The sequence below is a fragment of the Galeopterus variegatus genome, unplaced genomic scaffold (genome assembly GCF_000696425.1).
Source record: "Galeopterus variegatus unplaced genomic scaffold, G_variegatus-3.0.2 Scaffold298, whole genome shotgun sequence".
NCBI classification, from domain to species: Eukaryota; Metazoa; Chordata; class Mammalia; order Dermoptera; family Cynocephalidae; genus Galeopterus; species Galeopterus variegatus.
The window spans coordinates 30,539-51,871 of record NW_007726409.1 but is presented as its reverse complement, the minus strand read 5'-3'; the positions used below and the strand labels follow the sequence as shown (position 1 = coordinate 51,871).

Genomic DNA, 21,333 nt, shown 5'->3' with positions numbered 1-21,333 from the left:
GGTTTGTTGGTTGGTCAGTGGGTGGGTCGGTCAGTTGGTCTGTCTGTCTGTCTGTCTGTCTGTCTACCTACCTACCTACATACCTACCTACCTACCTACCTATTTATCTATCTCTCATCTATCTGTTGTTATTCAACCATTAACTCCTGGATTAAACCATTGCCTCATTGACTTTAAAAAAAAATATTTTGGAGGAAAAATGTGTTTGGTATAAGATCCGCTATTTGACAGGGAGAAAAGTGACTCTTCAGGACTAAGGAATTTAAAATTTTCAAATAAATTTTGAGCTCATTCCTTGTTAGTATAGTGGCATGTATCTCCACCTGTCAAATAAATTGTGAAATACAAAACCATATGCTTATTACCCTTGTAAATATTAAAGAATTAGACGATAAGTCTAATGTCCCCTTGCCACTACCTCCAATACTAGTTGCTTTCTTCCCCTCCCTTGATGTTACCTATGTTATCAAAGGTATACGTCTTGCCAGTCCCTTTTCTATCCAAATGAATCTCTAAAACACGTGTTGTACTGTACATATCACCATGAACTTGATATTTTTACTCATCAGCTCCTTGGAGATCTTACCTTGTTGATAGAAACAGGTATACCTCATTCTTTCTAACTGCTTCAAGAATTTCCCATGCTATAACTAGACCACTGCTCACTGAATTAGTCCCTTGCAATGTGCATGTAGGTTCCTTCCACCTTTTTGCTGTTATAAACAGCACTTTCATAAATATCCTTGTACATACTTCCCAGCATTACTCATACACTTACATGCATAATACTCATAATACTCATATGCTATGAGTATTTCTTTAGCACGGGTACTTGAAGTGAAACTGCTGCGTCAGAAGAATGCATGTTTTATGTTTCACTAGTTACTACCAAATTATCCAGCAGTTTTAATTTTTAATGAAAGTCCTACCATAATCTCTGATCCAACTTTTCTCAACTCTACTCAAACATGCAAGTTACTCCAGCTACTGTCACTTTCTGTTTATAACGTTGCCTCTGCTTCTCCAAGAAGATGGAGACTATCCAAAATGCCTTCCCCACTTGGGTTTTCTTCTTCTGGGGCAAGGTGAAGCCAGGAAGCCTAGTCCACTTTCTGTTTATAACGTTGCCTCTGCTTCTCCAAGAAGATGGAGACTATCCAAAATGCCTCCCCCACTGGGGTTTTCTTCTTCTGGGGCAAGGTGAAGCCAGGAAGCCTAGTCACTGGGGCAGAGCCAATGTTTAGAAATTGGGCTGCTCAGGGTCATTGAGGTGGCCAGACATTCAGAGCTCGGGGAACATCAGGTCAAAACACAAAACCAAACCAAACCTATTCACCTTCTTAAAATGCATCAATAAAGTCAGTGAAACATGTTCATTTCAATTATATCATTGGTGTCCAAATTTAAACAACCATATTAGCCAGTTTTATGAAATTTTTCCTATTTTTTATTAATACAGTCTTGAGAACAGAGAGAAAGTCTTATAACAAAGTGGTGTTTGCTTAGGATTTAGAGACTGACCTGGGTACACCTTGCAGAGAACAGCTTTCCTCGGTCCCCTTCACCCAGTGACTTCCTGTTCCTCCCCGCAGCGTCTGACATCATGCCGTCCTCTCCGTACTCATTGTCGCCTCTGCACTGAGACCCTCCCCACCAGCTTTTAGCCATTCCAGGAGCTCTGGATTTACTTTGCCTCGCCAGGTTCTTCTCTCCTCCATTCATTTTAGCTTGCTAAATCTTCACGAAGCACAAATCTGGTTTTGATTTGGTATTGCTTAAAATAGCTGCTTCTTATCTATACTCTTTGTTCTGCCATTCAAAGTCCTCCATGATTTGTTCCCAAACTAGTCTTTTAAAATTTATTTTCTCCTTCTTTTTAATATTTCTTCTACTTAGCAAAACAAGACAGTCGAGCTTCCCTCAGCTTTTCTGACTCTCTGCTCTCCCATGGCCTGGAATGCCCTTTCCTCAACTCCACTGAAGACCTTGCCTTCAGAGCCGGGCTGCTCCATGAGGCTTCTCCTGTCTTCCTTGTGTTCCACCAAATGAGTGGGACCATTATTAGGGGACAATGACAGGGATTAGACCAGGGGAGGGAAAACAGAAGTCAGATGTTGGGCTGGTTCTAAGTGCAATGGCTAGACTGAGTATAATATAAATAAGGTTAAGCAGATTCTAAGTGATGAATGTGTTTTTGATTTTACAGTCTAAAACAGATTGTGAAAATGGAATCAAACTGTGGCTATATTTAAATGTTATGCTACAGTTAAGTCTCTGTTCAGCTCTACTCTAGTGCAGGCATCTAATAGGAAATGCCTTACTATGTAAACTATGGGTTGTTTGTAACTCAGAGCCTTTAAGTGCAATGAAGCTAACCCCATATACATTAATAACATATTTAGACAATATTATGTATAGTAATTTAAAGGTGAAAATGACACTTTCAAGTCTATTTGTAGAATATATACTTTTAGCTGATTTTTAAGATTAAAAAGGATTGGTTTTGTATAGTTTTCTTTACACTTTTCTGCCTGCTCCCTCTTATGAGTAATGGTACACACTTATGATAGCCTAATGGAGCCAGCAATGTGATTCTGGCCTGGGACCAGCTTTTCCTTTTCTTTAAGGGTAACTGTCAAATATTGGGATTGAGTTTCTTGAATCTCTAAAAGTAGCTTTTTGAATTTATTTCTAGTAATGAAAAATATAAAACCAACTATATGTCCACAAGTAGTAGATTGATTACATACATATAACCTATCAATATTGAAATATTATGTGGGCATTAAAATGCCACCGAGTCTCTAACAATATTGATTTTTTTTGCGCGAAGGGTGGCCAGTATGGGGATCTGAACCCTTGACCCTGGTGTTACAAGGCTGTGGTATAAACAACTGAGCTATTCAGCCAACTCTGAAAAATATTTTTGATGTAATTTTAAGGAAAGCTCAGAGGCAAACCTGTATGTAAACTTAACTTTATATGTATGGACCATGAATTTGTCAGGGTAGTAGATTTGCAAGTTATTTTATTTCTTTAAAATTTCCTTTAATGTTATAATAGTGAGTGGACATTGAAATCCAAGCTTTACAGTAGCCGTATGGCTCCTAGCTGAGCGGTGAGTTGGACAGGAAGAGAATCTCTTCTTCCCTAACTCCAGAAAGACTGCTGGAAGGGTCCCCCTCACTAGGGAAGTGCAGATGTCGCTCTTGCAAACAAGGAACCCGAGATGGGAAAACTTAGAAACTGCCCCGATTCCACTTGAGGAGACTAGTTTAAATAAACACTTACAAGAGGAAGCTGAAGCCTCAGCACACGGCAGAATTCATCGTGACTTCCCCATTACTGAAAACACAACGGAGTCTCCTGATTTTGATAGATTGATTATGTTAGGAGGGGCCAAAGAAAACGAGCAGATGGATTGCCAAAGTGCTTTACTAGTACTTGAGCAACTGTGGGGAATGGAAGAATTATTGGAAATTTAGAGATATGCACATGGTGTTTTACTGTCAAAAATATTTTAAAGGTGAATTTTGAAAACTCTTGAAATACTTCATGGCCTGTGAATTAGGTGCTGAGCTTCAACAAAATTTAAGAGACATTTTTAATTGGATATTTTGTAATCCTTTATCAGAGGATGATGGAAATCTAGAACGTTAGACTGGGAAGGAACTTGGAGATGTAAACAGAGCTCACTTAGATCCCTCTTGGGTTCAGTAAGAACAGTTCATGTCACGCTGACTTATTTTTTCTGATAAGGTGAATATATAGCAGGAGAAGGATGCTATAAACCAGTCACCTTCAAACAGTAATGTACAAAGGAAATCCCCTGGGGGTCTTGTTAAATGCTGATTCTGATTCAGTAGGTCTGGGCTTGAGTCTGAGACTCAGTTTCTCAGAGGTGCTGAGGGGATGCTGATGATTCTGGCCCACGGACAACACCGAGTAGCAAGAATTTAGACCTTGGGACCCAAATATAGCTTGTTACAAACCAGACCCCTGTGCTCTATGTCCAAATCTTTCGATCCAGTAAGCACAGGGCTCTATTTATTGTAAGCTTCCTAGGTAATTCTATCACATAATCCCATAAGGAACCACAGCACTACACTGAATAATTAGTCATATTATTGTTAAAATTTTTACAATTAGTTGTATTTTAACTGGCTGGACTGTTTCTCAATCCTAGATAAAATTAATTAATTCTACTTCTGTACAACTTATTTACTGTGTACATTATTGCATATTTTATTATCTATCCTTGCAGACTTTGGCTCCTGGTACCCACGCCCTCCTTCTCACCAACATACCATTAATGGACTTTGTATGCTTGGTTAGTTATTTTTAAATGGAATTGAGCATTGACTTGTTCTAAATCCCTGAGCTTTATGATCTCCTCTGGTCCATGGACATAACTCCTTCTCTTTGGTGGGGATCAAGTAAGAAGTAACTTGAAAGAATATCCAGAGACTGATCTTGTAAATCAGAAACTCTAGGTTCTAGGCTGTTCTCGGCCAAATTTGACATGATCTCAGACAAGTCATCTGGGTCTCTGATCATCTCTCTTTAACCAACAGCAAAAAGAGGGTTTTACTGATTAAAAAAATGGACAAAGAAGCTAAATAAGCATTTCTCAAAAGAAGATATATGAATGGTCAACAGACACATGAAAAAATGCTCAACATCACTCAGCAACAGAGAAACACAAATCAAAATCACATCAAGCTATCATCTCACCCCAGTTAGATGGACCATTATCAAAAAAAAACAGAGAATAATACATGCTGGCAATGATTCAGAGAAAGAGGAATCATTCTATACTTTTGGTAGGACTGTAAATTGGTGCAGCCATTATGGAAAATGTTATAGAGGTTCCTCAAACAATTACAGATAGAACTACCATACAATCCAACAATCCTACTGCTGGGTATACACCCAAAGGAATGGAAATCATCATGTCGAAGGGATACTGCAGCCCCATGTTTATCACAGCTCTATTTACAATAGCTAACAGTTGGAACCAACCTAAATGTCCATGACAGACAACTAGATAAGGAAAATTTGATATATATACACAACAGAATACTACTCTGCCATAAAGGAAAATGTGGTATTTATACACAATGGAATACTACTCAGTCATAAAAAAGAATGAGATACTGCCATTCACAGCAACATGGATGAACTTAGAGAAAATTACGTTAAGTGAAATAAGCCAGCACAGAAAGAGAAATAGCTCATGTCCTCACTCATAAGTGGGAGCTAAAAAAATAAACAAATAAATAAGAAAGAAAGATACAACAATCACAATTATTTGTTGAACTTTCAAAAGGAGAAAACAGAACTGAGACCACCAGAGGTGGGAAAGGGGAAAAGGGAGAGAGGGTTAGCAAGAAACTTGTAAAGGGCCACAAAAAATTATTACATTGTGTAATGTTGAATATACTGATTATCCCAATTTGAACATCACATATTGCACACAGGTATGGACATTCAATGCTGTACCCCACCGATATATACAGCCAATTATGTTTTAATAAATTATAAAAAAAGATTTTCCACATTCAGTTCTCTTCTCTTGCTTCCTTTCCTATATTTATGTCAAAATAAAGGAAAAATTATAAATTTTCAAAAAAGAAAAAGAAAAAAGGGTTTTAAAAAGTATGAAGTGGCAAAAAAACTCATGAGAGTTTTATTACTAATATAGGTATATATTAGTAATATATTAATATTGAAAATTAATTGAACAGTATTTAATTAATGAATAGGTCATTAATTTTTACATGGATGATCTCCATTAGTAGTGCATCTTAGAAATACCTGCTAGAGGGGTCTGATATGTGAGTACTGTTCCCTGGTTGATAAACATTTTTTTCTATAGTGAATTTCAGAGAACAAATAGATAACTATTTTTTTTTTAATTTTTAAAAAATGGTTATCTCTATTTAGATCAGAAAGTTAGCCTACCTAAATGATGACCTCTACTGAAGAAAGTCTCATGACCACATTTAAACATAAATTCTCAAGGAGCCAGATTAATAGACCCTTGAGCCAGAAAAAGGTAGTTTGAAAATGGTGAAGGCAACGGAAATATGGTGAGTTACAAATATAGGATTGTGCATTAGAAATATGGGATCTGGGGCCAGATGGCATGTGCTCTTATTCTGACTTTCCTGACTTCTGTCTGGGTAATCTTAGGTAAATTGGCTCACTTCTCTAATCTCCAGCTTTCTTTTTCTGTGCAAATGGGGTTAAAGGAGACAATTGATTCTGCTAGAATCTATGCTTAGCAGGAGTGTAGAATTTGTTTTTTTCCCCCAACATACTACAAATGCCTAGAAAAGTTCCTGGCACATAGTAGGTGCTCAATTGACATTTGTTGAATGGATAGCTCCTTCTAGATGACGAAAATATATTTCCTTCCCTAAGGTCCCTCAAGATGTTTCTTTACATGCCCTCTCTGCAAGAGCTGCTTCACTGGAATGTTCTTATTGTCTTTTAGCAGTTAAGGGCCCCCCAATTTTGTTTGTCAAGCCAGAGAAAAACTAGTGTCACCATTAAAGAAGTCTGAACACTTCTGTGGACTTTCGCATCATCTGAAGTGTTTATTGAACAAAAGTACATGCAACAATTTGAAGCTTCCACCAAGTGTTGTCTTTTCTCCTCCAGTGTTTACAAAACAAGATATTTTATGGATGTAATTCATACATTGAGTAGAAGAGAGCTATTCCCAATATTGTCTTTATCTTCTAGACATAAATAACAAACAGCTCCAGTAATCAAAATTTACTACAGTTGTAATAGATTTTGGCAGAGTTTATGTATTGTATGCAATGCTGACATAATGCTGACTTCCAAGCATAGAGGCCAGGATTTCTAGTTTGGCATTGTTAAATGGAGAAAAAAAAAAAAAAAAAATCCGCTACTGTATTTGTAGTTTTTACTACATTCAAGAGATTAATTCTCGTAAATAAAATTGTTTATACCAGCTTCTAATCAGAAAGTTGAAATTATCTGTGGCAATGTAACACTAAAAACTTGTATACTATGAAAATATTTCAATAATTAATGCATGCTCCATCTAGAGTAATTGACAGTGAGGTCATAAACGTAATGGGCCATCTGTGTTTGATTTGTACATGAAAATGCTTAAAGGGATAGGCAGGTAATTCAAGCTTCTCCAGCAACAAAGATTTGTTCCAACTTTTCCAAGTAGCAGAGCCACTTATTAGGGTTTTTTTCTTTTTTCTTAAAGTCTTTTTTAAAATTTTTTTATTTTTTTTGGTTCTAGCAAGGTGTTTTTTTTTTTTTAAATTTTATTTTGTCGATATACATTGTGGTTGATTATTGTTGCCCCTTATGAAAACCTCCCTCCCTCCTCCCTTTCCTCCCTCCCACCCGACAATGTCCTTTCTGTTTGCTTGTCGTATCAACTTCAAGTAATTGTAGTTGTTATATCTTCTTCCCTCCCCCAGGTATTTTTTTTTTGTGTGTGTGTGTGTGAGTGAATTTATTTATTAATTTTTAGCTCCCACCAATAAGNACCACATTTTCCGTATCCACTCATCCGAAGTCTTTTACAGATCTCTATTTGAGCTATATACTTCTCAATGCTTCCTATTCTAATGCAACAACACGTTTAGAGGTTTTGATAATATGTTGCTCACAGTCATCCTCGACAATTATATTTGGCTCTCCTATTCATTTCAATGGCAACTTGAGAGACACGTCTGATTAAAAATATTAAGAGGCTCACGCTAATGACTTTATCACTTGTTCTACTCTGGCCGACAACTTCAAACATGTATTATTGCAGTTTTTGCTCTTCTGTGAGCAATTAACCAACCTGTTTATATGTGTTAACAAATAGTAATAGGATCATTAGGAATCTTTGTAAGATTTTTGTAACTCATTCCTTTGGGCATGAATCAGAATCTTTATATTTCTGGATGTAATATGATCTTGGTAGACATCAAAGGAGATTCTAGGCTTTTCTGTGCAAAAAAACCAAAGAGCATTGAATAATTGCTGAGAACACTGCCCTGAGGTCTAGACCCATAAATTTGTCCGAGATCACATAATCAACTGGAATGTACTGAGCATCTATTATTCACCAGGTGCTGTGCCAGGCATGCAGGATGGATTGAACTAAACCAACAAGGTCCCTGTCCTCATGGATCTTATATTCTAGTAAATGCAACATCCTTCTTAGACATTTATAGATACCATAAACTCTACAGCTAGAACACTAAATGGATCATTTCCCCTGACAGCCCATCAAAATCTATATCTTCTTCTGTATTGCCTATTCTGGGAAACTGTGCACCCAGTTGCCCAAGGAAAATATGCACCCAGTTGCCCAAGGCAAAAATCTAGGGTTATCCTAGATTATCCGCTTCTCCTTTCCCCTTCATCAAAGAGATTCACAAGTTCAGCCAGTGTTAACTGCTTATCGTTGCTTAACTCTGCCTCCTTCTCTCCATCACCACAGTCACAGCCTTAGTTCAGTTCCTAAAAAATTTTTGCCTGGAATATTGCAATGGAGTCACTATATGGAGAATAGACTTCTTTAGCAAACTATTCTCCATATTGCTGCCTGAGGGATATCATAAACATTAAAATGCTAATGGGATTATGTCATTTCTCTGTAGAAAATCCTTACCGTAGGGTTCTGTGATTGCCTGGGAGACAGAACCCAAAGTTCTTAACAAGGAAGACCTTTGCTGACGTGGCCTGGGCCTGATTCTACAATACCGTACCTTGCCACGTTCTCTGTTCTCTAGTCACATAGACGTGTATTCTCTGAGTAAATCATGGCACCTTAGTGCCTTTGAACATGTGGTTCCCTTTGCCTGGAATCCCTAGAATTCTCTGTTGTTCCTTTGAGCAATCTCTTTTCACCCATCAAATCTGACTCAGAGGGATGCTGTCTTTTCTTCACGGCTTCGCTTTCTCTGATGCTTGCCTGGGTTATTAGTGACCTCCTTTCAGAACATTCCAGGTTCGTCTCTATGGCAGTGTGGTGCAGATCTCTTTACCTGCCTCAGATGGTTGCATGGTGCCCACAAGCGGGAGGCATGTTGAATAGGAGGCGTTGAGGATATCAGCCACGTGTCCAGCACTGTGTTATGTCCGATCCGAGTCACGACAGAGTTTAAAGGCAGTTCTCAGGAGTCGTTGTCGTTAACTGGGGTTGGTAACAAGACGGTCAGTCTCTACCATCCTGTTATTTACTTGGAACCAGTTGTTAAATTGTCCTTATTCTTCACTTTTCCAGGGTAATGTTTCTTAAGTTTTTAGCTTTTAAAGTAATGCTTAATATTCAGTTATGTCAGTTCTCACAATTCTTATTGACAAACATATGCTGTTTAATAGCTTTATCCTGACCCCTTGATCCTTTCCAAAGGCACCTAAGAAGGTTAAAAGGAAAAATTTAAATTTGTTTTATACTAATTTTTGAAGTAGAGGAGAGCTTTTCAGTCCAACCGTGGTGTTCCACATAATGCCAATCAATGGAACAAAAAGCAAAGCTAACAAACAAACATGCAAAAACCAACCAAACAAACAAAAAACCCCAGTTCATGTATTTGACGTTACAAAGATATAATATCTGGGCATTTCACTGAAATTTTCATTTTTCAGATACATTTTTGATTTTGAGCAGACATAACCCCCCCTCTTTCTCTTTTGTAGAAGTAAACAAATACCAGCCACACTGCTAAGTTTAACCAGAAAAAATATATAAATGAATATAAAATACAAATTCAATAAAAAATATATTAAATTTGGCTCATTGCTATTTCCTGAACATGTGCTACTACCCTTTAGTATATAAAATGTGCATCTAGAGTGATAAGAAAAATTAGAACTTGAGAATTGTTAATGAATGTGTTTAAAATATGTGTTAAAGCAAAGGGTTCATTTGAGAAACTACAGTTATACGAGGACAAAAATGCAGTGGGAGGGTGAGTAACCTCCATCTGTGGTTGTTTTACACATGGCTGAGGGCCTTCAGTGTGCTGTGTTTCGTAGGAAGCTGCCGAAATGGGACAGGGGAGGATGACTTGGGCCAACATTTGCTTCTCTTCATGTGCCAAGCTAATGAGGTTGATTTTGCCTTCAACACATAAGATTAGTTCTTGATTTCATCATGATGATCAGAAGCATTTTTATGTACTTTTCTGTATAGTCAAAACACTAAAAAAGAATATTAAACAGCTATAGGCTTTGCCACCCAGATGTTTAAAATTCAAAGCAAATAACTACATGATGACCAAAAGGCAACTGAGCCATCTATCAGATGAATACCAAGCCTGATGAGAGAGCAGATTAAAGGCTTTAACTAGGACAGTCCTAGCTAAATAGGACTAAGATAAATGCCCAACTATGTTTTCCAGCAAAATTTGTAGTTTCTTCTATTGCTGTTTGATATTGTAAAAGTAATACATACTCATAACAGAGAAAAATTAGAGTATACAAAAAGCATAACTAAAAAGAACACCAAAAAAATGAATTTTCTCCACTACAAGTCAGCCATTGTGATTCCATTGGTGTATGTCCTTGCAGATACATAACATGGTGTTCAATTCTACATGCACTTTGTAACCAGGCTTTTCTGCTTAACATATTATCAAATACATTCTTCTCAATCATGTGCTTGAATAAAAAACTATTGTCTGTCAAGAAGGCATATAACATGCTATGAATCAGTTCATATACTCTTTTAAAAAAAAATTCAAACATATAGACAAGTGAGAATAATATATAAATGCATCAAGTTAGCATGGTCCTTTGTTTTAAAATTTTGAATGATGTGCCTTGTAAACAAATCAGTTCAGGGTTTAAGAGTGACGAGTAAAAAGTCTGGAAGGCAAAGTAGATATTTTAAAAGGGTTTGGTGTCATAGAATGAGACTCGGCTTTGGAGATGAATAGACAGATGTTTGAATCCAACTTTCTGGTTGGAGCTGGTCATAATCCCTCAAGCTGTAGACTGTGTGTAGGTGAGAACACTGTGCCTGGGGAAAGTTTCCCCCTATTTAAATTAGATGAAAGAAGTAGGGACTCAGACACAAGGATGGCAAAAGCAGGCAGTTGTGAGGTGGAGGTGGAAGAATGGGACGGAAATAGTAAAATGACTCTAAGTGCCTGAGAAGTGGGGTGAGGTTTGGTGATGGACTGAGGAGAGAAACAATACCACCAAGTGCTATGGTGCCACAGGACCCCCAAAAGATGGAGATGGTGATGATGATGGCAGCTAATGGATAGCATTTACAGTAACAATAATAACACCAGATCACACTTACATAGCATTTCCCATCTACCAAATGGGGGCCTCTAAACGCTTTGTATGTATTAACCATTTAATCTTCACCACAACCTATTTGATCTACCTCCTATGGCTCTAGTGGCCATTGTAAGGATCAAATAAATTCATATTTGTAAAATCTTTAAAATAATGCTATATAAATTATAAACGTTTCTTAAGAAAGTTCCCTTTGACTGCAGCACAGAGAGGTTAAGCACCTTGCCTGAGGCCACACAGCTGGTCAGTGGTAGAAATGAGGGTGAGACACTGGAGACTTTGCTGATGCAGAGATCCCTAGTCAAGTGGCGCTGTGATGGGGTGAGCCTCCTCCTGCCCTGTCTTCATTCTGCCCACAAAAGGATGTCAAAGAAGACCCTCTCTTTCTCCACATGAATCTCTTAGAGCTGAAGTGTTCCAAGGATGGGTGCACACGCTGGCCAGCTGGGTGCACATCACTGCTGCCCCGTCCTGGCTTCCCCCCTCCACTCCCTCCCTCTGGCCCTCTGTGGGGCAACTGGGTGGAAAGGGCACTCTCTTAAGAGTTTTGGTGTGAAAATTATTCAGCAAAATGGAAACAAAATACAGACCTAGACTGTAGAAACATCACCATTACTGGGAAGGGATTTCAAATCTCCTTAAACATTTTGTTTTCAAGACCACTGAATTAAGACCCAGAGTAAAGTCCTCCCTTTCTTGTCCTTTTCCCAGTTCCTCTTCCCTTTTTCTTGCTTCTGTCCCTCAACTGTTTAGTACCCCATCACCCTCTCCCCACTATAAAAATAATGGTGATAACAATAATGCTGCAGGCTCATAGTTTCAGAGCTCTCCTGTGCCAGGCATATTAATTCATTATCTCCTTTAATCTTCATAACAGCCTTGGGAGGAAGGAACTATGTTTTTTTAACCTACTTTATATGTAAACAAATTAAGAGTTAGGGAAGGCACATCACTTGGTTGGTAAGTAGAAAGGCTGGTGTTGGAGCCCAGATCTATCTTGCTTAAATTCAATGCCTCGCTTCCTTTCCTCATCTCTCAGTGTACTGGCACCAACCCCACTAAGCCTTCAGCTTTCCAACATCACCTGATTCTTGGGAGATAAGAGAGTCCATGTGCATGGGCTTTGCTGAGTTAAGATACTCTGGAGAGTTTGCAGATGGAATTGTAGCCATTTAGATCCTATTTTTCAGCCACAAAGATTACAGGAGGCACTGAATAAGATCACAGGATTTGTTGACAAGGCCAGCACCTGCTTATTGAGTATCTGTAATGCTCTGGGTCATACGTGATTGCTGCAGAGGAAAATGTGGAGTGTAGAGAACGTGCTGCTCCTGGCAAGAAACTTATCATTTGAAAGGGAAGATAAGACCTACTCACATGAAAAGAAGAACCCAAGGAGAAGCTGGGGAGATTCTGTGATGATGTGCCTCAGAGAACCTACTTCTGACTCTTTTTTTCCTTCCAGCTACTTCAAGCCGTGGATTATCATGGTCACCAGCAGGATAGTGACTGATGCTGAGCGGGTGCCCTGAAACCTCTGAGGGTTGAGCTAGAGCTGAAGGACCAGAAAAAGGGAAAGGTCAGCCTCTTCTCAAGGCCTGGGAGAATACAGTAGGCATCGTGTCCCCTGAAGGAAAAGAGCCTTCACATATCTTTATCATGATGAGGTCCATGGAGGGACCTCTGCTTCTGCAGATCACGGTAGCCCTGGTGGAGGGAGGCAGGAAGAAGCAAATGAGCTTCTGCGTGGGTAGGCTGGGTGTCCTCCTGCTGGTCTTTTCAGTGCCTTGGCTGCTGATAACAGGAACAGAAACTTCATGCGTTCTACCCTTTTGACTTTCCCCTTGTCCCAAACCAAACACCTGACCTGTATAAGCTAACACAACCTTCAAGAATATGACTTTCAAGAAAAACCACAGCTCTTCTAATGGGATTCAGGAACTAGGGGAAAGAAATCAAAATGGCTAGGACTCATTACTGAAGTAGATCTAATGGGAGAGATGGAGAGACGAACAAAAAATAATGATCATTCTCAAAGACACATTGCTGAAACACCATGAAGATCTTCTGGGCCTCAGATCAAGATTTATGAATTAAAATAGCCACTGGATGAATCATAAAAAGGTATAATTTTTGCTAGCAATTGAATTAGAGCTTAGAAGATGAAGCAAAAGTACAACATGCCACAAAGACACAAACACACAAGTGAAAAGGTAAATGACACAGAGCACAGACCCAGGAAATTTAACCTGCAAGTAATGAGCCATCCCAAAGAAAAAAGGAAAAGACGGAGAAGTGGTTATCAAACCCCGTATGTAAGAACCTTTTTCTGAGCTGGAGGAAGATGTTAGTTTTCTGATTAGAAGGGCTGAGTCCAAGTAAAAATTAATTAAAACAAAACTAAACAAACACAAACAAAAACATGTAATTAGACATATCCCCATTAAATTCCTGAATATTTAACATAGTAGATACTGGAGCTCCACCTGCAGTCCCCCTTTAGGACTGGGGCACTTGAACCCCCCACCTGTTGCAGTCCAGATACAATGACTGGTTGATGTGGGGATGCAAAGGACTTAGTCCCCTTATCCTCATCTGATAATTCAACCCCAGCTCCCAGAAGGTTAGCTGAGGCATCTATTAAGGATCATCTCCTGCCTTTACCCAATCCTGCTTTTTTTTTTTTTTTTTTTGGCAACTGGCTCAGTATCAGGATCTGAAGCTATAACCTTGGTGTTTGTTATAAGGCTGTGCTCTAACCAGTTGAGTTAACTTGCCAACTCCAATCCTGCTTCTACATCCCTAATAGGTATTGCTCTCTGGAACACTCCCCAGTAAAATCCCTGTCCACAAATCTCCATCTCAAGATGTTTCCCAGGGAACCAGACCTATGACATTAAATGCTAATGTATTAGTCCATTTCTGTTGTTTATAACAAAATACTTGGAACTGAGTACCTTGTAAGAAAATGAAATTTATTGCTTACAGTTTTGGGAGCTGGAAAGTCCACCATCCAGAGAGCACTTATGATGAGGGTCTTCTTTGGTGATGGCTTTACAACAACGCAGGGGTCTCACATGGCAGAAAATGGTGGGGCACAGAGAGACTACCCTCTCATGTGCTCTTTTATTAAAACCCTCAGGAGGCTGGCCAGTTAGCTCAGTTGGTAAGAGCTCAGCCTTATAACTCCAAGGTCACAGGTTCAGATCCTTGAACCAGCCAGCTCCCAAAAGAAATATTAATAACAACAACAACAACAACAATAATAATAACAACAATAATAAACCCCTCAGAATCATGCCCCTGACCACCGTTATTAACCCATTCACTAGGCATAGTCGTCATAGTTCAATCACCTCTTCAAGGCCCCACCTTTCAATTACCGTAATAAGATTTCTCACCCTCTTTACACTGTCACAGTGGGGACTAAGTTTTGGGGGGGACAACAACCCACAGTAACTAAACAAAGCAAAACTAATAAAACAAAAAATCCTTAAGCCAAAACAAAAACAAAAACTCCCTTTCCAAACCCCCAAAACTCATTAAATTTTCTAATATAGCAACCAGGTTAGTTAAAAATAAAGGAGAATTGGATCGGCATTTACTTGTCTGCAATATTGAAAGCTAAAAGATGATGAAATTAAATATATACAGAAAATTCTACTGAAAAGTAAAGATGGTAAAATAAAATCTATTGTGAGGAAAGTTCTGAGGTCAAAGAAGAATATAATCAGTGTAATATTATTTATTTGCTTTGAAAGAAAATTATTTTGGGGCAGGCATGGATTCAGAGTGTACGCTACCAAAGAGTCATTCTGGTGGAAACACTGCAGAAAGTCCTCTAACCAAATAACAAGTGAATACAGTGGAGATCTCAAGACCCAAAAGTGCGGAAACAATGGGTCACGATAATGATATAATTGGAAATTTGTGATATTATGATGAGTATGGATTATTGGGACAGAAAGGATGAGATGTTGGGAAAAACTCTGGAGTGAAGAGGCATGGGGCATGTGAGATGGCAGAGAAAGGGGCAGTGAACGTCACGGTGGGAGGGGAGTCATAATTTAATAATGAAATACCAATAGGGAAGTAAAAATTAACTTCAACAGTTATGGAGAACCTATAGCACATTTGACAAACACAAATACTTCCTAAATTACTCAAGGCAGTAAAAGAATGAAAAGAAACTTAATGAGATCAGAAGAAAATTAGAAAAACAGGTAAAGAAGAAATAGCAAAATGTAAAAAATATAAACTAAATATATGATGGAGGAATTAAGTAAATCAGTCATTATAAGAAATATGAATAAATATGATTCTCTCTCAAATGTCAGATTAGGTTAAAAACCAAAATCCAGCTACAGACCACTTAATGAGAGTCATACCTGTGACAAAGTGAAATACTGTAAATTAAAGATTGGGCAAAGATATCCCAGACAACTGCAAATGATAAAAATATCATAGCAGAACAAAACAAAAACACCATGGCATCAGATCAATTAGTATGCTAGTTCAAATTCATAAAAAATCAAAGAAAGGTACTATGTAATGATAAAAGGCATAGTCCATTAAGAAAAATGTGATAGCCACAAAATACTAAATAGTATGGCAGACAAATACATAAAGTAAAATTCCTAGAATTGTGACAAAAAATAAAATTGTAGTGGAAATATTCAATAAGCCACTTTCAGAATCTGATAGATTAAGAAATCAACATCAAATAGAAATTCATATAGTGGATATGAGTAAGATAGCCAATAACCAGAATACACAGATATACACACACACACAAACGTGTGTGCATATGTATCTATGTACCCTACGGGAAACTTAAATTTTGAAGCATTTATAAAATTGAATGGATTCTCGGCAACACAAAAACCTAAATAAATTTTTTAAAGTAGAAGTTTTATAGGCTACCTTTCTGATCATAACTGAATAAAACTAGACATGGGAATAAAAAATGGATGAATTCTTAAAATTAAGAAGCACTCTTTTAAATAATTCTTGGATCACCAAAGAAGAAAACCAAATTGAAGTTACAAACTATCTAGAGTAGTAAAAATCGGAACACTTCATACTATACAAGACATTCAAACAAACTTTGTACTCAGATAGAACTATATCCTTAAATTGTCTTTATTGTTAAAAAAATTTTAAAAAATGAAAATAAATTTTAAAATACTCAAATTCAATAGTAACAAAATACAACAGGAAGGTAGATGGAGGGAATTAATAAAGATAAAAGCTAAAACTAACAAAACAGAAAACAAACATAAAAAGGGGTACATAAAATCAAAATTAGTTTCTTTGAAAATATTGATGAACTAGATATGAGTACAACCCTGTCAAGCCTAATTAGGAGGAGAGACAGAGTGAGAAAATAAAATAAATACAGCATTATAAAGGAAATATAACCACAGATTGGAGAAGATAAGAAAACTTACTGGTGGATTATATATACAACTCTATAGAAATAAATTTGAAGGGCCGGCCCGGTGGCGCACTCCGTAGAGTGTGGCGCTTGGGAGCATGGCGGCGCTCCCGCCGAGGGTTCGGATCCCATATAGAGACCGGTCCGCTCACTGGTTGAGCGTGGTGCGGGCGCGACACCGAGGGTTGCGATCCCGTTACCGGTCATGAAAAAAGACAAAAAGGAAAAAAAAATAAAAAAGAAAGAAATTTGAAAACCTAGAGGCAATGGATGATTTTCCAGTAAAAAAACAAACTCTCAAACTTAACTCAAGAATAAAGAGGAAGGAAACATGAACAAATCAATTATTATAGAAGAGACTGGAAAGTAAAAGATCTCTTATTCTAAAAAGGCACCAGGCCTTGATGGTATTACAGATGACATTACAGTCTTTAAAAAATCAGTTGTGGTGTTATATGAACCCTATTCTACCACAGAAAAGAAAGATATTGAACTTGTTTTCTGAAGATAGCTTCTAAACACAGTACAAAATTTAAAGACCAATTTCAATAAAGAACTATAAATAGAATATTAGCGAATTAAATCCACCAGTTTATCAAAAGCATATGACACCATCACTAGATACAGTCTATTACCAGAATGCAAGACTGTATCTTAAATTACAATTTTATAAAAATTGTGGGAAGGCTTCCAATAATGGGTGTGATGGTGGTCAGTGAATTCTTAAACCCTGATTTCTGAATAGCTGGAAGATTGCAGGAGTCAGATAAGGGTAGAAGGTGGACATTGGGGGAAAAGACACAGGGTCTTTAGCTTTACGCAAATGCACTGGTTATTTGTGATTGTTTATTTACTTTGCAGGATGCCCATTGAAAAGAGGAGTGATAAATAAGAAACGAACTCAGATGAGCACCTACCCCTTACTAGGTGCTCTGCAAAGAGTGCCATTTAATGGTTTAATGATGTCTGAGTTAATTTGCAGAGTATACACATGCACTCTCATATCAGTAGAATGCCTTCTAGAAACACTGATTAAGGAACAAAAAAAAAAAACAATGTATTTTAAAAGAAGATACATAGGAAAGGAGTGTATACATAAAACATTATTATTGAAAATTGGCTGCACATAAACACTTCAAATAATTTCTGACAGATTTCATTCATGAGGCAAGAGATACAACAATTTTAACTGATACATGAGTTCATAGAACTTGACATTCATTAGAAAGGTTTTGTTGGTTTTAACTACAGAGGCATAAATACTTATGCTGCAAAGATGTCTGTGCTCACCTGATTTCCTCAGGCTGTCTTAATAGAGTGTCTGCTGGGTGTACCATCTCCGAATGGAGACTCTTAGAACCTCACAATGCCAGGACAGACACTTTCTTTTCTATCCAGCACATCTCTATCTGGAGTTCCTTGAGATCCTGGGCAGGTGGGTGGTTTCTAAGAGGAGGGAGGGGGACTTTGGACATATTTTCATCACAAAGCAGCCTCTCCATTTGTCATGAACCAGGCTCCCATCCTCCTTTGAGGATGCTTCCTGCTTCATTTGTTTCTGGCATAGCCTGGAACTTGCTTTCAAGTATCTTTCTTTCTGTTTGCCTTGAGAAAGGAGATTCCCTTATGCAGTTATGGGGCCTCAAAAACCTGGTGCCTTCCTATGGGGAGGGAGTAATCTTTCTCATATTGCAGAAAAGCAAAAGAGCAGAGCTCTGACTAAAAAATGTTGCTAGGAAAATTTAAACAAAGCAAACCATGGACACTTCAGATGCAAGACTTTGTTACTTAAGAAGTTAGAGTAATAACTACTAGATCAGTGACTGTAAGTCTACCCTATAAACAAGGATTATACGGTTTAAACAGAGCTTTGCCTCACAACAGTTATGTCAGCAGCCAATGGAGATCGCTCCCCTGTCTTTCTGCTTCATCACTTAAAGCAACAGTATCCAGCTTTCCACTCGGCATCTGTCATAAAGACACATTGATTTCCTTTCTGGAGAAACACATATTTCTTTTCTCCAGCTAAAAAGATAAATCTGACAGATTTTAATCAAATGTTGTTGTTCACAGCTATAGAAATGCGTACAGTGCCACATAGGAAAACAAAAATACAAAAGCTCCTAAAGGGGAAGGAGTTTGGTGTCCAAGTTTATTTATAGAAAACACTTAGATTAGTACACACACACACACACACATGTACACACACTCACATAGCAGTAAAGCCTGAGAATTGGTTATTTCATTATTCTTCAAGGAAGTGGGTTTGTTTGTAGTGACATCAGTAAATGTTGGTCTCAATAGTTCCACTAAAACTGTACTCTCCACATTACTTGCATAACCCTAAGATTCTGTAATATTGGGCCTTGGACTTTAAAATGAAATCTTTCCTAAGATGAAACTGGCTTTTGGAGGAAACACTGTTTGAAATATGATATAGATGCTGAAGAATCATCATGTCCTTTACCCAACAGACTCTCATAGCTGTACTTTGTTCACTCCAAGGCTATGATCTGGCCAAGTGTGTTTTGGGGCATTTGTGTTATTTCATATAATTATACAATGATCCTGAGTAGCTCTTACGCTGAAGAATCATCATGTCCTTTACCCAACAGACTCTCATAGCTGTACTTTGTTCACTCCAAGGCTATGATCTGGCCAAGTGTGTTTTGGGGCATTTGTGTTATTTCATATAATTATACAATGATCCTGAGTAGCTCTTATTATTTTTTTCAATGTGTCTAAGGAGAGCCAAGATGCTATATACATGTTTTACTTCTGAACTTGGACATTTAAACTAATTTTTCTAAAGATGATGTTAAAAGGTGTGTGAGAGAGAAACTTAAAATCAGCCATGCTTATTGCTTTCTACATCTTACTCATTGATTCGTTTGTTTCTTCTCATTACAGGTTGTGCAGCAGCTGAGTTTTAATGGCAATTTTTGAAATATTTGAGTTTTTTGCATGTTTTATTTTTTCTTCTAAGTATGGATATGACCAATAGCCTTGTCAGTAGAATGAAAAAATTGGATGTCTCTTGGTCACACCTAGTGGTGAGTTCCTGCCCAGATATCTTGGCATTATATATGTTATTTCAGCTAATTTTCAGAGGTGAAAATAAAAAGGAATCCAAATCATGAATAGAAGTACAGAGATACAGTTTTAACTGAACATCAGTCCAATCCTATCTTAAGTAGTCCATCTTTTCAATAAAGTATTTTTCATTCTAGCCTCATAATTTTGAATATTATAGTAAGATGTATGATTCAAGAAGAATCATATATTGAAAAGAAAATATTAAAAGGAATGTTATCTTAATAATTCACAGTGATTCATAATATGTATATATACATATATACGTATGTATACAAGTGTATATACATATATGTACCTACCTTCAATGGGCAAAGATAGAGAACTATTTCTCTTTTAAAATGTGAGCTTTAAAATTTTCCCTTTAGAGTGCATCTATTGTCATTTTCACATCTCTAAAAATTAAAAACGTTATTATTGATATAATAATGTGCCCTATGAGTGTTCCCTGCAGCACATTATTGAGTTAATTTTGACAACCACTTTGGTTTGAGAATGATCTCACAACTCTGATACTTGTCTTTGAAGTGCCATTTAGAGATATTTCACCCTGATAAGCACAGGGAGATAGGGGAAAGAGAGAAGATAAAAAGTGGCCAAATGAGAAGTTACCCGGTAAGAATAATATTACAAGAGGTTGGCATTTAAATTGCAAGAGGAATAAATTAACTTCTTAAAGTAAAGAGTAAGAAAAGGAAGCCAATGAAAGTAAATGAAGCCACTCACTTGAATATGATGGTGTCCTCAGTAAGCCTCAGCCAAGAGATCGATGGTTAAAAATTTATCCCAATTTCCATCAGGTACTGACACCATTTGAAAATTTAACCCAAAATGAAAGGTCCTCCTGACACAGGAAATATGTGATTCCTTCCTGGAAGAATATTTGTGATGCCCCAAACTACAGCAGCTAGATGATATGGAGGCAAGCATGGAATATCACCTGGATCGTGATTTATACGTGCTGAACAGACAATAAACTCACCGCACTCCTTCGCCCCCACGGAAAGTGCTCCCAGCCAGCTATAACTTCGGCACATTATTTCAAAGCAATACTTCCCAAACTTACAGAGTTTTTCTTATTTACAAAAGGAGCAATTCATTTTGTAGGACATTTCAAACTGGCAAATGCCCAACAACAATTCTGACCAAAGCTGGGTGTAAAAGGTATTGCAAAACACAAAGCGAAAGAATATGTAGGAAAGATGGAAACAAAAAGGAAGATTATCCATCCTTCCATATGGCTTTTTAAAGCCATTTACAATTATGTACCATTTATGGCAGTTTCTCTAAAACATTCTCCAGTGAGAAGGCAGAAGACTGAATAAGTTTGTAAATGCATAAAAGAAAGAAGGGATTCAGAATGACAATGGAATTTAGCTGATTGTTTGAGAATCTGTGGCATGATAATGATACCGTTAACCAGGAAAATAGAGAATGTGATCTCATCTGCTTTTCTAGAAAGGGATTTCAAGGACTTAACCAAAAATTAAAGCTGCTAGTGA

At 37.5% G+C, this 21,333-nt stretch overlaps 1 long non-coding RNA gene across 1 annotated transcript in view; it reads left to right on the top strand.

Moving 5' to 3' along the window:
• LOC103586026 overlaps positions 1 to 19,967 on the top strand; it is a 40,641-nt gene extending 20,674 nt beyond the window's left edge. Inside the window, exons 2-3 of the long non-coding RNA XR_550115.1 lie at positions 12,767 to 12,880; positions 19,649 to 19,967. This is a non-coding gene — a long non-coding RNA (uncharacterized LOC103586026). The remainder of the gene's footprint in view (positions 1 to 12,766; positions 12,881 to 19,648) is intronic.
• The last annotated feature ends 1,366 nt before the right edge of the window (positions 19,968 to 21,333 follow it).